The sequence below is a fragment of the Bos grunniens genome, chromosome 26 (genome assembly GCF_055505025.1).
Source record: "Bos grunniens cultivar Pamir isolate PY7600 chromosome 26, Bosgru_T2T1.0, whole genome shotgun sequence".
In the NCBI taxonomy this organism is placed as follows: Eukaryota; Metazoa; Chordata; class Mammalia; order Artiodactyla; family Bovidae; genus Bos; species Bos grunniens.
This window is the reverse complement of record NC_141190.1, coordinates 36,588,948-36,604,668: the sequence shown is the minus strand read 5'-3', so window position 1 is coordinate 36,604,668 and position 15,721 is coordinate 36,588,948.

Genomic DNA, 15,721 nt, shown 5'->3' with positions numbered 1-15,721 from the left:
TGATTCCTCTTAGTCATATATGATCTCTGCAGTTTATGGATATCCACTGCATCTCGTATTATTTTTATCCTACTTATTACATTTTTTTATCATTTCATTTTTAATACTGGACAATTTCCAAAGAATTTTCTTGCCTTTTTCCCCTTTTTATCTTTGACCCCCTTCACCTGTTTCTCCCACCTCCTGCCCCCCTGCTCTGGCAACCACCAATCTCTTCTTTGTATCCATGAGTTTGGTTTGTTTTAGTTTGTTTTAGATTCCACATAAAAAAGAAATCGTATGGTACCCATCTTTCTCTGATTTCACTCAGCACAATGCCTTTGAGGTCCATCTATGTTGTTGCAAATGACAAGGTTTCTTTCTTTTTTATGACTGAAAAATGTTCCAGTGTATGTAAATACCACAATTTCTTTATCCATTCATCCATCAATGGACACAGGTTGTTTCCGTATCTTTGCTATTGTAAATAATGCATATAATTACCTTTTATCCTTCCCATAACTGTAAAAAAATTCATGTAGCTTTTTTCATCTCCATTAATAAACTGTAAACTTGAAAGCCAAGACTATGGAATTATATGCTTGTTGTGATACCTGATTAGTACAGGTTTGTTTTTTTTTTTCCTAGCACACATATCTGATCATTCCATTCCCCTGCTTTGTCTATGAGATAAAGTTCAAACTCACCAGCACGTAATGCATGGCCTTCCTGAAACTTCTCCCCTGTGCTTCTCCCACTGTTCCTCACTCTAAGCACACATCAGGCGCAATCACTTAGAGCCCTGCAAGCACACTGTCTATGTCTATGCCCCTGTGCCTTCATCTTGGCTATTTCTACACCATTTCCTCTCCCTCACCTCTACTGAGTAAACTCCTAATCCTTCATCCAGATTCAGCTCGACTATTATCTACTATGCGAAATCACCCTAACCCCAAAATTGTAAATTATCACTCATTCTAGGATCCTCCATACTTACCCAGAGATATCTCCAACTCTGATGCTATTATTACATTATAGTTAGTCGCACATTGGACTATGCCAACTGATTGCCATCTTGAGGTTAAGGAAATCAATGTCCATAGCCATTTTTGTGTTTCCTGGTATCAGGTAAGGGGCCTGTCACTTGGTGGACACCCAGTACTTCTTAACAGACCTTTTATAAATAAATGAGCAAATGAAAAACTGAACAAAGAAAGGAAAGAAACTATCTAAATAAATATTAAATGAACTCAGATGGGTTTAAATATATCAAAAAGTAAAATTCTTGTCTATGGTCCATATTCCTATAATTGTAATTTTCAACAACTTACAGAGAAGGAAGCAATCCTGCAAGTTTATTGTTCCATTCTTCACATATTCTAGTACAGGCAGGCACTTAAAACAATCAACTTCAGGTCCGCTTCCTAGTCTCTGAAATCCAAGGACCGCTATTATGTATTGTTCTCACTGAGATAATAAAAGTGATATATGTATCCTGATATAACAAATATGTGTGTTCCTACAACAAATAATACCATGAATTCAACTTTGTTACTGATGAACATTTATTTCTAATCAGGGTAAATATTGGATTATCCATTAACTAGTTCAATTTTATTAATTTGTGCTTCCATATTTCCAAAATGTCTAGTTGCTAGTTGAATTTAAATTTTCTGAGAAAAAGATGATTTAGGGGTAACTTGAAGATAATTCAGTTTTCTTTTTCCACAAGAAAGCCAGTATGGGCTGCTATAGACAGAATGACATACTACTATTTGAGGTTTATTGAATACATATCCTTAAGCTCCTTAATTGATAAATCACAAAACACATTTTAACCAAAGAATTTATTTCCCTCTGTCAGATTTTATATTTAAATTTTATGTGACAATAGACGATACAGAAAAGACAAAATTTGACCACTGAAGAAAGCTGTATGAGAAAGCACCCTGGACACAGAGAGATGACATAAATAAAAGGTTCTGGTCTCTGCTTCGCATACCAGCACTACTAGCTAACCGAGGAAAACACATTCTGAGTGTGACCCCCTGGTCTACAAAATGAGGAAGTTGAATTCTGTCATATAATACCCTTTGTGGTTCTAAAACAGTCTATACTTTGAATTTTAAGGGTCATATTCATAAATATTTGAGTAAGCTCTTCTCCTGAGGGGAAGGGGGAACTCTCTCACAATAATTCTGGTGCTATAACCATAAAACCATCTAAAGTGTCATTATTTCTTACCATCTGTACTGACTCAGTGTTTACCATAGCCAGGTGGTGACTCTTGGCACTCCCCAGAAAGGAGCTCTTCTCCTGGGGCAGGATATCATGAAGTAATTTTAAGAATGGAAAACAACTAGGATTGCAATTGAAAAAAAAAGAAACCCAAAGAACCAGTGTGCTTTGGTGAGTAAAAGGGTTGATTTAGGTTCAGTCAAATCCAAGTCAAATTGTGGCAAATAGAAGGGGGAAAAGTGGAAGGAGAGACAGATTTTGTTTTCTTGGGCTCCAAAAATCACTGCAAAACGGGGACTGCAGCCATGATATTAAAGGATGCTTGCTCTTTGAAAGGAAAGCTATGACAAACCTAGAAAGCAAATCAAAAAGAAAAGACATCATTTTGCCAACAACAGTCCATATAGTCAAAGCTATGGTTTTTCCAATAGTCATGTAGATGTGAGAGTTGGACCATAAAGAAGGTTGAGTGCCAAAGAATTGATGGTTTCGAATTGTGGTGCTGGAGGAGACTCTTGAGAGTCCCTTGGACAGCAAGAAGATCAAACCAGTCAATACTAAAGGAAATCAACCTTCAATACTCATTGGAAGGACCAATGCTGAAGCTGAAACTCCAATACCACCTGATGCAAAGAGCCAACTCACTGGAAAAGACCCTGATGCTGGGAAAGATTAAAGGCAGGAAGAGAAGGGAGGAACAGAGAAGGATGGGTAGAAGGCATCATCGACTCAATAGACGTGAACTTGAGCAAACTCCAGGAGACAGTGGAGGACAGAGGAGCCTGGAGTACTGCAGTCCATGGGGTCGTAAAGAGTCGGACAGAAATGAGCGACTGAACAACAACAACAAAAATCTGAGACCTTGCAGTGAGACCTTGCAGTGGCGAGGAAAATGAGGAAAATGAGTACCACTTTTATTTTAAAGAAACCCATAAACTGGGACCAGCTTCTTTCCCCACTGTGGAAGGGAGTAACAAGGAAGCAACGATAAGGAGCTGCTTTACGTTAAAGATGAAGCCCCAACCTTGGGCTAGGAGGCTCTTCAGAAAGAATAGGACCAGTTGACAGATGTTGACGAGTTCAACTTAAGGAGTAATTCTCTAATAAGTTCAGTTCAGTTCAGTTGCTCAGTCATGTCCTACTCTTTGAGACCCCATGGACCACAGCATGCCAGGCCTCCCTGTCCATCACCAACTCCTGGAGCTTGCTCAAACTCATGTTCATTGAGTCACTGATGCCATCCAACCTCTGTCGTCCCCTTCTCGTCCTGCCTTCAATCTTTCCCAGCATCAGGGTCTTTTCCAATGAGTCAGTTCTTTGCAACAGGTGGCCAAAGCATTGGAGTTTCAGCTTCAGCATCAGTCCTTCCAATGAATATTCAGGACTGATTTATTTTAGGATGGACTGGTTGGATTGCCTCACTGTTCAAGGGACTCTCAAGAGTCTTCTCCAGCACCACAGTTCAAAAGCATCAATTTTTTGATCCTCAGCTTTCTTTATAGTCCAACTCTCACATCCATACATGACTACTGGAAAAACCACAGCTTTGACTAGACAGACCTTTGTTGGCAAAGTAATGTCTCTGTTTTTTAATATATTGTCTAGGTTGGTCATAGCTTTTCTTCCAAGGAGCAAGTGTCTTTCAATTTCATGGCTGCAGTCACCATCTGCATGTCCTCAAATTGGAACCTATTAATTACTTCAATAACACATTTGAGAACATTGTTATAAGGAAAACTTACTGTAAACAGGATATTAGGGATTTAAATATTGAATCTGCCCTCAAAGAGAGTACAGTCTGGTAGAAGTCATACAACACATACATAAAGAACTCTAAAACCAGACAGAAGGTAAAATTTATGAACGGAGCAGAAAGGTAATAAATCCAGCGGTGGTGGCACTGTTCAAGGAGAGGCTGCCTGCCTATTTGGGGTGACGTAAGAGAGATTTATACATCTGGTAGGAAGTTAACTACATGACCTTCAAGGTCCTTTCCAACAAATGCTTTGTGGTTTTATTAAAACTATCACTACAATAAGGAATTAAAAAAAAAAAAACAGGATTGTCTGATTTTCTGTCTCATTCACAGCTAGTTAGATATTTTCCTCTTGCATAAATGTAAGAAATCATTTTTCCAACACAAGCTCTTAAAACAAATGTTCTTAATTAATTTACTTAAAACATGTCTGAGAATTCAGTTTTAAAAAATCGATAGAGCATATTTAAAACTATTTCTAAAAAGGCAGGTACTAACATACTTTCCAATATAATCATGATGGATTTTTTAACGGAAAACTTAATTATTTTATATAATACAAACCAGAGAAATGAGACTAATATAATACACTTACATACATCTATAATTTCCATTCACTCTTCATACTATTTTAGCTTTAAGATTAATTGTTCAGAATCTTATTTCACAGTCACTCAACTTTGATTGACTCCAGTATTGACAGTCTTGGTACAAGTTATAAAGTCTTATGTGGTGTGATTATATAATTCAAATACTTTGTCTCATATTAATGGGTGCATGTCAGAGAACGCTGATTCTCTCTGAGAAGAATATAAACCCATATTAATTAATTTATTGAGGAAAAGCCTACCAGGGCCATTACCCACTTGGCCTGTGCCTTATTTAGTGAAGTTCTGGCAGCTGCAGGCCATGGTTGGAAGCCCTGTAGGCTCAGCCTACAATCTTCTTTAATGTGACTTCCGTGTAACAGTAAACCCATAGGTACATTTTTCAAAATGTAAAGTCACTGGATTAGATTAAAATAAAGCAAAAAAAAAAAAAAAAAGGCATTAATGTAACTATCTTTTCCTGGAACTTCTCACTAGCAATTTTGATTAGTGTTTTAAACAGTTCCCAAATTTCTCCAAAAGTCTTCACCAATGCCTAAGCTCATCTATTTTACATGGGCTTTTGAAGATTACTTTTATTTCTAAGTTATTGTGGTAGGGGAGCCTTCACTATTGTTCCTAACTAGTCATACATATTATAAATTCAGTTGAATGGTAGTGGGCATGGTCTAACCATTTTTAGAACACTCGGTTATAAATAAGTAGCAGGTCCATTGTTCATGGATCGAGATACTTACTCTGTTCTAGTATTAAGGCTCTAGAAACTGATTTAACCACCCAAACTGTCAAGAAGATGCTATGTAAACTGAAAAGAAAATTTATTAATGTGGAAGAGAAAAAATTACTTTTAAGGAGAAAAGATATCCTGGTGTCTGATAATTATGGTCTCTCCCTTAGGCCAGATCAATAATGTTCCTGTTGCTTGATGAGCATAGCATCTAATCAAGGATAGCTAGTTGGATGATATTTATGGCCACTGTTATCCACCTAGGAAAGGACTGGTGCATCTATCTCCGCAGTAACAACATCCTTGAGGCCACTGGTCAGGTATATTTTTCCCCTAGACAGTGCTGGAGACACTCTGACAAATTCTTGCTTTCCGAATCTCTGTTTATAGACATCATACAGGTCATTCTTTTTAATATAATCTTTCATCAAAGGATGATTACATACCATATAGAGGCTTAGGTCAAGGCAGGGCTTACTCAGTCAAATGCCTACAAGGGCCAGTCAGTCATAGAAATAAGTGAAGCAGATGAGAGGTGAGAAAAGTCAAGTGTCAGAAAAACAACCAAATTTCCTTTATACTGCCTGAATTCAGTATAAATGGGTATGTATGGGATTTTTAGAAATATATAAAATTTTAAAATAAAATTGAAAACATAAAAGTATTTCTTTACTTAAATCTTTTTGCATACTTTATTGTTTCTTCAATTATTACTGAACCTAGTATGGCCCCATCAGACCATGTGAACCTAAACCACAAGTCCTTCAACTGGGTGCAGCAGTGTGATTTACTCAATTTCATACGCAAAATGGAATTTACAAACGTCAGTGCCACTATGAAGGTTATTTCTGGTCTAGTGTTATGACATTCTAACATCACTATTTAATTTTCAGTCACTTATTGTTTTGCAGGTGAACAACTTCAATTTGTAGTTCTTTTTTCATATCAATAAAACATTATAAAGTTAGACTTTCTAATGTTTCAATGTTAGTTTATTTTCATAAAGTTTAAAATCAGAGACTCTTTTTGGAGTTTCAAGTCTATAGCTTTTGTAATGTGGCTTAAGCCACGACTTTCATTTCAGGAAAATGATTTCAGTGTAGGGTAATAGGTGAGGTTATTCCTTGCCAAATTAGTTTCTTAAAGGTATAATTTCAAGAGAGATAACTGAATTGTACATTTGTGTAGTGTTTGTGAAAGCCTTTGCAGAGAACTCTTCAGAGTTGATAGGTTCTAATGACTCAAAGGCCAAGACTGAAGTCCCATTTTTACTGTTAAATACTGAGTAAGGATTTTTCTCTTCAATAACATAACAGTGTCTAAAAACGTCTTTCAACACTCAGTCACATAAATCCATGTGCTACAACAGGCCATCACAGCATACATCTGATTCATAAAAAGAAGGCCTGGAGTACCTGGATTTCACACTGTGGGATTTTATCCAGTTTACACTGTTAAATTACTTGTACATTCAGGTATATTGCATTTAAAATTTTTTTAGCACAAAGCCATTCCTGAAAAATGATATAAATCAGGAGACTTAAATTCTATGTCTTTTGGAAAATGTTACCTTCTCGAGTTTAAGTTTTCACAGTAACCATGTCCATTTCAGAAGTTGAATCACACTTACTCATCTTGAACAATTATATTACATTTTTCAAAATTTTTTACAGACAAAGAGAAGTCATTTGCTAAATTCTAGTCAGAGCCTCCATATCTTTCGACACAAAAAATTTTTGTCAATATCACCAATATAGCTGACTATGTGGTATCATTTATATCTGTGCTCTCATCACCCATTCTATTTTGATGGAATAGAATATGCTACAGCCAATTTAACATATTTCAAAAAACTTTTCTAGAAGTGCTAAGACATGACTTCAGTTTGTGGGTTAATAGTATTTCTAGTAAGACTTAAATTGACAAATGCTTGCCTCCATGTAGAACACATAATATATATTATTTTATACAATTGTCCACTTCATCAGAAAAAGATGTTATCTTCCATCGTGCCTGAATCAAGCATCCTTATCCTACTTTCAGTGGAGATAGGGTATTGTTGTTATTGTTCAGCTGCTGAGTCGTGTCAGACTCTTTGCAACCCCATGGACTGTAGCATGCCAGGCTCCTCTATCCTTCACTATTTCCCGGGAGATGGGGTATAGAGAAACTCTTTTCTTTTACAGGAGAAACAAGTGCAAGGGAGAACTAAAATCAGTTCCAGTGTTAGAGATACAGTAAGGAATCATAGTGATTGTAGCTAAGGAAAGAGCAAATGTTCCATCTAAGGGAATAAACGTTGCTGCTCTATATAAAAAGGCGTGGCTGGTAATTTTCATGCAGAAATGCAAGTCTAGGATTGCCAAAACCAACTTGTGAAAAGAGAACCTGAAAATGACTGGCTCAATTAAACAACAAAAACAACAACAAAGCACTCCAAGTCAACAGCTGGACAAAATAGGTCAGCAAGCCGAAACAGTCCAGTATGCAATCTCTGTATTAAACTGTTAGATATTTTCATAGAATTTTACTTTTTTGAGACTACATTGACTACCATAATTGGAGGGCTATATATTCTCCAACATTTCAAACATTTGCAAAAATTTTATAGATGTGAGTTTATAGTGTGAATCTCTTATTTTTGTTATCCCAATCCGTTCTTTCTACTGGTGGGAATGTCCCTACGAGGTGCATCTACCATCATAGAGAAGATGTTATGTGCTGCAGGCTAGCCACAGTTCTGAGATTTACGGATGGGCATGTGACCCAAGTGGCAAGAATACACAGAAGAACTGTACAAAAAAGATCTTCATGACCCAGAAAACCACAATGGCACGATCACTCACCTAGAGCCAGACATCCTGGAATGGGAAGTCAAGTGGGCCTTAGGAAACATCACTACAAACAAAGTTAGTGGAGGTGATGGAATTCCAGTTGAGCTATTTCAAATCCTAAAAGATGATTCTGTGAAAGTGCTGCACTGAATATGCCATAAAAGTTGGAAAACTCAGCAGTGGCCACAGGACTGGAAATGGCCAGTTTTCGTTCCAATCCCAAAGAAAGGCAATGCCAAAGAATGACCTAAGAAGAGGTGTAGCTCAGTCGGTAAAGAATCTGCCTGCAAAGCAGGAGACCCAGGTTTGATCCCTGGGTTGTGAAGATCCCCTGGAGAAGAAAATGGCAACCCACTCCAGTATTCTTGCCTGGAGAATCCCATGGACAGAGGAGCCTGGCAGACTATAGTCCATGAGGTCACAAGAGCTGGACATGACTTAGCAACTAAACCACCACCACCAAAAATGTTCAAACTACCGCACAATTGCTCTCATCTCACATACTAGCAAAGTAATGCTCAAAATTCTCTAAGCCAGGCTTCAACAGTATGTGAACTGTGAACTTCCAGATGTTCAAGCTGGATTTAGAAAAGGCAGAGGAACCAGAGATCAAATTGCCAACACCCACTGGATCATCGAAAAAGCAAGAGAGTACCAGAAAAACATCTACTTCTACTTTATTGACTATGCCAAAGCCTTTGACTGTGTGGATCACCATAAACTGTGGAAAATTCTGAAAGAGATGGGAATACTAGACCACCTTACCTGCCTCCTGAGAAATATGCAGGTCAAGAAGCAACAGTTAGAACTGGACATGGAACAACAGACTGGTTCCAAATCGGGAAGGGAATATGTCAAGGCTGTATATTGTCACCCTGCTTATTTAACTTATATGCAGAGTACATCATGTGAAATGCTGTGCTGGATGAAGCACAAGCTGGAATCAAGATTACTGGGAGAAATATCAATAACCTCAGATAAGCAGATGATACCATCCTTATAGCAGAAAGCGAAGAACTAAAGAGCCTCTTGATGAAAGTCAAAGAGGAGAGTGAAAAGTTGGCTTAAAACTCAACATTCAAAAAATGAAGATCATAGCATCTGATCCCATCACTTCATGGAAAATAGATGAGGAAACAATGACAGACTTAATTTGGAGTCATTTGCAATGACTCCAAAATCACTGCAGATGGTGACTGCAGCCATGCAATTAAAAGACACTTGCTACTTGTAAGGAAACCTATGACCAACCTAGACAGCATATTAAAAAACAGGAACATTACTTTGCCAACAAAGGTCCATCTAGTCAAAGCTATGGTTTTTCCAGTAGTCATGTATGGATGTGAGAGTTGAACTATATATCAAGAAAGCTGAGCACTGAAGAATTGATGCTTTTGAACTATGGTGTTGGAGAAGACTCTTGAGAGTCCCTTGGACTGCAAGGAGATCCAACCAGTCAACACTAAAGGAAATCAGTCCTGAATATTCATTAGAAGGATTGATGCTGAAACTGAAACTCCAATACTCTGGCCACCTGATTTGAAGAACTGACTCATTGGAAAAGACCCTGATGCTGGGAAAGATTGAAGGCAGAGGAGAAGGGGATGACAGAGGATGAGATGGCTGGATGGCATCACTGACTTGATGGACATGAGTTTGAACAAGCTCCGAGAGTTGGTAATGGACAGGGAAGTCTGGCATGCTGCAGTCCATGGGGTCACAAAGAGTCAGACACAATTGAGTGACTGAACTGAACTGATGTGATCCAAGCCAGCCCAGTCAGAATCCATCCCAGGTTTTTGTTTAGACAATTGAGATATTCTCTTTCCTTAGGGCTCACTACCTGAAAGTACAATGAAGTCTAGAATTGTTGTGGTCATTTTTGTCACCTTGTTGGAAGAGTCTACTTCAAGTCATGCCAACATGGAGGAAGATATCAAAGCCAAGAAAAAAAAAATACTGGAAGAAAACAGACAAATTGGATAATATCATTTGAATTGCTGAATCCAGCCATTTGTGAAGCCAGGATTTTCCCTGGTCTTTCTGGTTACATAAGCCAATCTATTCTCTTTTTGGCTTAGGCTGGTTTAGGATGGGTTTCTATGACAAGCAGAGTCTTGACTTTTTTTCTGAGTAGTACAGATAACTCATATTACTAATTATGTCTGAGTTGTTTGACAAGCTATATGAGTCATATAACCCTGAATTCTCTTACTGTAACTTACTATGCACAATCATAATCTCTTATTTAGCATCTACTATATGTTAGATTTGGAAAAGTGAACGTGAAAGTTGCTCAGTTGTGTCCGACTCTTTGCAACCTCAAGGAATTCTCCAGTCCAGAATACTGGAGTGGGTAGCCTTTCCCTTCTCCAGGGGATCTTCCCAACCCAGGGATCGAACCCAGGTCTCCCGCATTGCAGGCAGATTCTTTACCAGCTGAGCCACCAGGCAAGCCCAAGAATACTGGAGTGGATAGCCTTTCTCTTCTCCAGGGGATCTTCTTGACCTAGGGAATCAAACCGGAGTCTCCTGCATCACAGGCAGATTCTTTACCAACTGAGCTATGAGGGAAGCCCAGATTTGGAAAACTTTTCTGTAAAGGACCAGATAGTAAACATTTTAGACATTTGGGGCCAGATGGACTGTCACAACTAACTCATTTCTGCACTTTAGAATGAAATCAGTCATAGACAATACATAAGCAAATGAGTGTGGCCGTGTCACAATAATGGCACTGGAATTTGAATTTCACATACTTTTCACATGCCATAAAATATTATTCTTCTTTTGATTCTTTTTCAACCACTTGAGAATCATTTTTAGTGTGTAAGCCACATTTGGCCTGCAGGCTATAGATTGCTGACTTGGAAGCAGATGATAGTTTTCACAAGGTGTGTCCACAGCACCAGAAGCAGGGCTTGCCAATAGCAGTTTATCACTAATTCTTGAAAGGACAGGTGAATGCTCAAGGAAAATCAACATCATAGAAAGTTTAGTTTTCCAAATCGTACAGTCATATCAAGTATTTTAGAAAATCAGTAAAACTATCAATGGTTTAAGGAAAGAGGAAGGCGATGTTTCTACCTAGTTCTCTAGACTCTTCCTTGTTTCTCTCTTAGCTCTTTACAACAATTTCTCCTGATCAGGCCCAGGAACCCTCAAGTTTTTCTCCTTCTGTTATGCAGATTAATTTTTTCTTTTTACAACTTCATCCTCAAACTTTCATATCAAAATCAGTCAAGGTATTCAGATGAACACAGGGATCTACCCCATAAGAGATGACCAGCCTTCCCAGTTCCAGTAGGGACATTCTCAGTAGGTCCTTGGTCTCAGGAAACACATTTAAAGGCTCATTTTATTCACACATAAAACGGAGAGAATTACCTGTTGAACCAACCTCATAAAGCTTCACATGAATTACTGAATATATATAATATATTCATTCATATATATATATATATATATATATATATGTAGTGGAATATATACATAAGCTTTTAAAATTCATCCAAAAATTTAATATACTAATAAAAAATTTAGCCATGTTCACAATCATCAATGTGTACAAAGAATGTGATCCAGTCTGATTAGATTAAGTTTAATTTTTTTAAAAAGTAGTCATTTTAATGAAATTTCTCATCTTAAACTAGTTCAAAGGCTTTTTCAGAAAAAAAAATCAACTATGACTGGGATAATTTTCATACTATATTTTTCTAATTCTAATGAAATCTTTTTCTCTTTCATTAATCTGGAGGATAAACTTACATTATAGGTTAAAGTAAGTAAGGAATGAATAATACAATGTATTATCAATACATAACACAGATATCTTTAGCAACAGTATTATAAAAATTTTTAGTCTTTCATACAACAATGAACAGGTCTCTTTTTCTCAAAATCATTTTAAATGTGTTGCTTAGCTACTGTTGCTAAGATTTTTTCTTTTTCTTTTTTGAAAAAGAATAACGTGTCATACCACCTATGGGCTCTTCTTTTTCTGTCTTGACATCTGCTAAAACTAAAAATCTACAGAGATTTATCTTTGTTTTAAATAAAGAATCACACATAGAACTGGTTATAATTGTTTTAAATGTTTGCATTATGTTTCAAACTGTAAATTCTCACAAATGAAAAGTTTGGATTTATAGACCATGTCATCCAGTTAATCTGTCCGTTTTCACATTTATGTCCGTTTATAAAATACGCAGGCTTGCCAGGGTATTTTACGCTAGTGGTAAAGAATCCACCTGCCAATGTAGGAGACAAGAGACGCGGGTGCGATTCCTGGGTCAGGAAGATCCCCTGGAGGAGGGCATGGCAACCCACTTGGTATTCTTGCCTGGAGAATCCCATGGACAGAGGAGCCTGGCAGGCTACAGTCCATGGGGTTGCACAGAGTCAGACATGACTGAAGCGACTTGGCACACACGTGAATACACAAGTATGAAATACTTAACGCTAAGCAAAGGTGGTTCCATCATTTAAGACACACAGGATGAAAACACTTGATTACTTTAATTCTAAATAATATTAATAGCTCTCACTCTCTCCCTGGCTCTACAAATTCAAGTGTGGACCTAAAAGGGAATATTTTTCCCCTACTCTATTACTCTAGAATGTAGTATCATTCTCCATAGCTGACTATGAGGAACTTTTACCAAAGAAGAGTTCACTGCTTTTTTTTTTTTTTTTTTTTTAATTCAGGGGATGGTGTGGGTAGAAGGCAATAGGGGAATGCAGGAAATTAAAGCATATCCAGTCAATTTTCAAAAAAAGAAAAAATATAATGTATTCTTGCCACCTCTCAGTTGTAACCTCCTAATTGGCAGGAACTAAAGTTGTGCACAAGTCTAACTACCACATTACATTGTGAGTTCTTCGAGGGCAGGGCCCTGTTTTATTCATCATTTTGCCTCCAACACCTAGCACAGTGGAAGAGAATTGGGAAGTTTAGTATGAATGTTGAAGGAATTAATAAATGGGTCAAAGACCAACAGTTGAAATTCTATTTGTAGTCATGGCCATAAGTCATTTTAGAAGATAAATGACAACATCTCATTAACTAGGACTTTAGGGTAAGCCCCAAAGAATTAGAGAAATCACTATTATTGATTTTAAATATTGAAAATCATTAATGAAAATCACTTAAAAATTTGCATTCATCTCTTGAGATCTAAAAGTCTGGATTGGTTTCTGATTGACTATAGGCTATGGATGAAAGAAATATCACGGGATTAGAAACTAAACAAACATTTTGCATGTCAAAGACCATTGATCAACTGTTAGAATTTTTGTTCCTTTTGAATTCCTGTGTTGCATATGGCAGTATTTTAGAACAAGATAAGATTAGAATTGCTTTCTACCCAATAAAAAATTATTTGGAAGAACTGGTTTATCTTCTTTTTTTAATGGAGACATAGAAGAAAACTGTTGAAAAGAAAACTGGACATAGACAGGTATAATCAACTCAATTCTCATTATTCCTGATCTCCAACCTGGTACTCTAGTAGATTCTTTGTTTTAAAATGAGCAGATTGGGACACATGGATGAGTGTGATGTTGATCAGCATATGTGCCAGGATTTCTTTGATGGCTATCCTCTGCACACAAAAAACCCCCCAGATGTCTCTGAGCAGTTTATGGAATCTGCTCACGTATTTTGATAAGGTTTCCCATCACTACTACTTCCCTTATAGTAGTAGCACTGATCATCAGAGCCTAACATCAGGCATTTCTCAAAAGCTGTGCTGTTAGTTAATCAGTTGTGTCTGATTCTGTGACCCCATGGACTGCAGCCCACCAGGATTCTCTGTCCATGGAATTTCCCAGGCAGGAATACTGGAGTGGATTGACATTTCCTTCTCCATGGGATCGTCTCGACCCAGGTATCAAACCCGGGTCTCTCGCATTGCAGGCAGATTCTTTACTGTCTGAGACACCAGGGTTACCCCTTTACAAATGGAACCAAGAACTAAGTTGCTTAGGTTAAAGATCCACACATCTTTTTCAACATTTCAGTGTTTTTTTTGTTTGTTTGTTTTTTGTTTTTTGCATTTCTTAGATAACAAAGGACAAAAATCTAACATGGAGTTAACAATAAAATCCACTCCAAATACTTTCTGACTGAACTCAGCCTGAGTAAATTCCCCAATCGGTGAGACCACATAACCAAGCATCACAATAACTAAAGAAACATAATCCTAATACTAATGTTGTCCATATTACACAAGGAGAAAGCTGCTGACCACAGAGTCAGCAGAACACATGAAGCGCATGCATCAGAATATCAGGCTTTGGGCTCTGTGGTATCTAAAACTTAACTTACAAATTCAAGGATACAGTATGTATGTTTTCTCAGGAAGTGCTACTTTCAGTGAACCTGCCATTAGGATGAAGACTTCAGCAACAGTATAATGAATTTCATGAGTGGATATGAATATTCATATGATCTCAACTGTAAAAGGCTTTTACTCAGGGCGTCTACACTAGGGCATAGACCTCAAGGCAGGGAAACATTAGTAATCGCCCTTGAAATCACCATGGCAATGTCGACTGCAGGTCTTGGAAGTCAATCAACAGAGACAACGTCCCCACATGGTCCATTGCACAGATAAGCGCAGTGTCTGGTGGAGCTAAAAAGAGTGCAAAGAAGGGCAACAGCAACTCAGGCAGGGGGACAGCTTACTAAAGTGTCTGGGAAAGAAGGGATTCACAAATTCCTAAAACATAATCCAGGGAACTGGGAGTTTATAAAAAGAAAACTGTATAATCCACCTGGATTCAGATATTACACCAGTTTATTTGAAAACTAAAATATGTATCTGTTGTTCTAAAGGCGTAAAAGCTGAACATCACTTAAGTTAATGAAAAAAGAGGGCCTCAGACTAGTGGGACCCCCCCCCCCCAGTAGACTATACCAAGTCCTTCAGAAAGGTCTCAAACACAGAACTACAGGAACATGTTGACAGACCACCAGCGATCCATCAAATAAGAACTTAGGTACCTATATTTAGTGCTTTCAAGCTACTCAGTTTTTTGCTGTATTTTTGGTCAATAAATGTGAACTACTGCTGAATTGTTTTATAGCCCACTAGAAAAATGTTGTTCCATGATATTAAATTCACCAGCACAGAGATGCTTTGTGGAATATCAAGCAGGTGCTGAGTCTTGAATTTGTGCCAGAACATTACAAATACAAGCTGCAATCACTCTGCTTCACATTAGGAAATCAGAAGGTGCTGAGGAATACTCTTCTTAAAGGACAATGTCATCTTCAAAATGGAACCAAATAAAGGAAGCCCTTGATCCGACTTCAGAGCTAAGAAGTTCTAGAATTATGTCTAATTATGTCTATATAATTTATGTTGATCACAAGTTGCTTTCTGGGCTACAAGGATGCAGCATATGTTTTGAACTAGTGGACAGAGAGAAGCCATTCTGAGTCTTAGTGTAAATAGTTAAGCCAAGTGGGAGTAGGAAATGGGTAGTTGGATAAACTGGACCTGAACTTTCTGACAGGAAGAGCAAGGCGAATGCCAGTCTTACTCACATGCAGTCGAGTGTCAGAGTCTGGGCA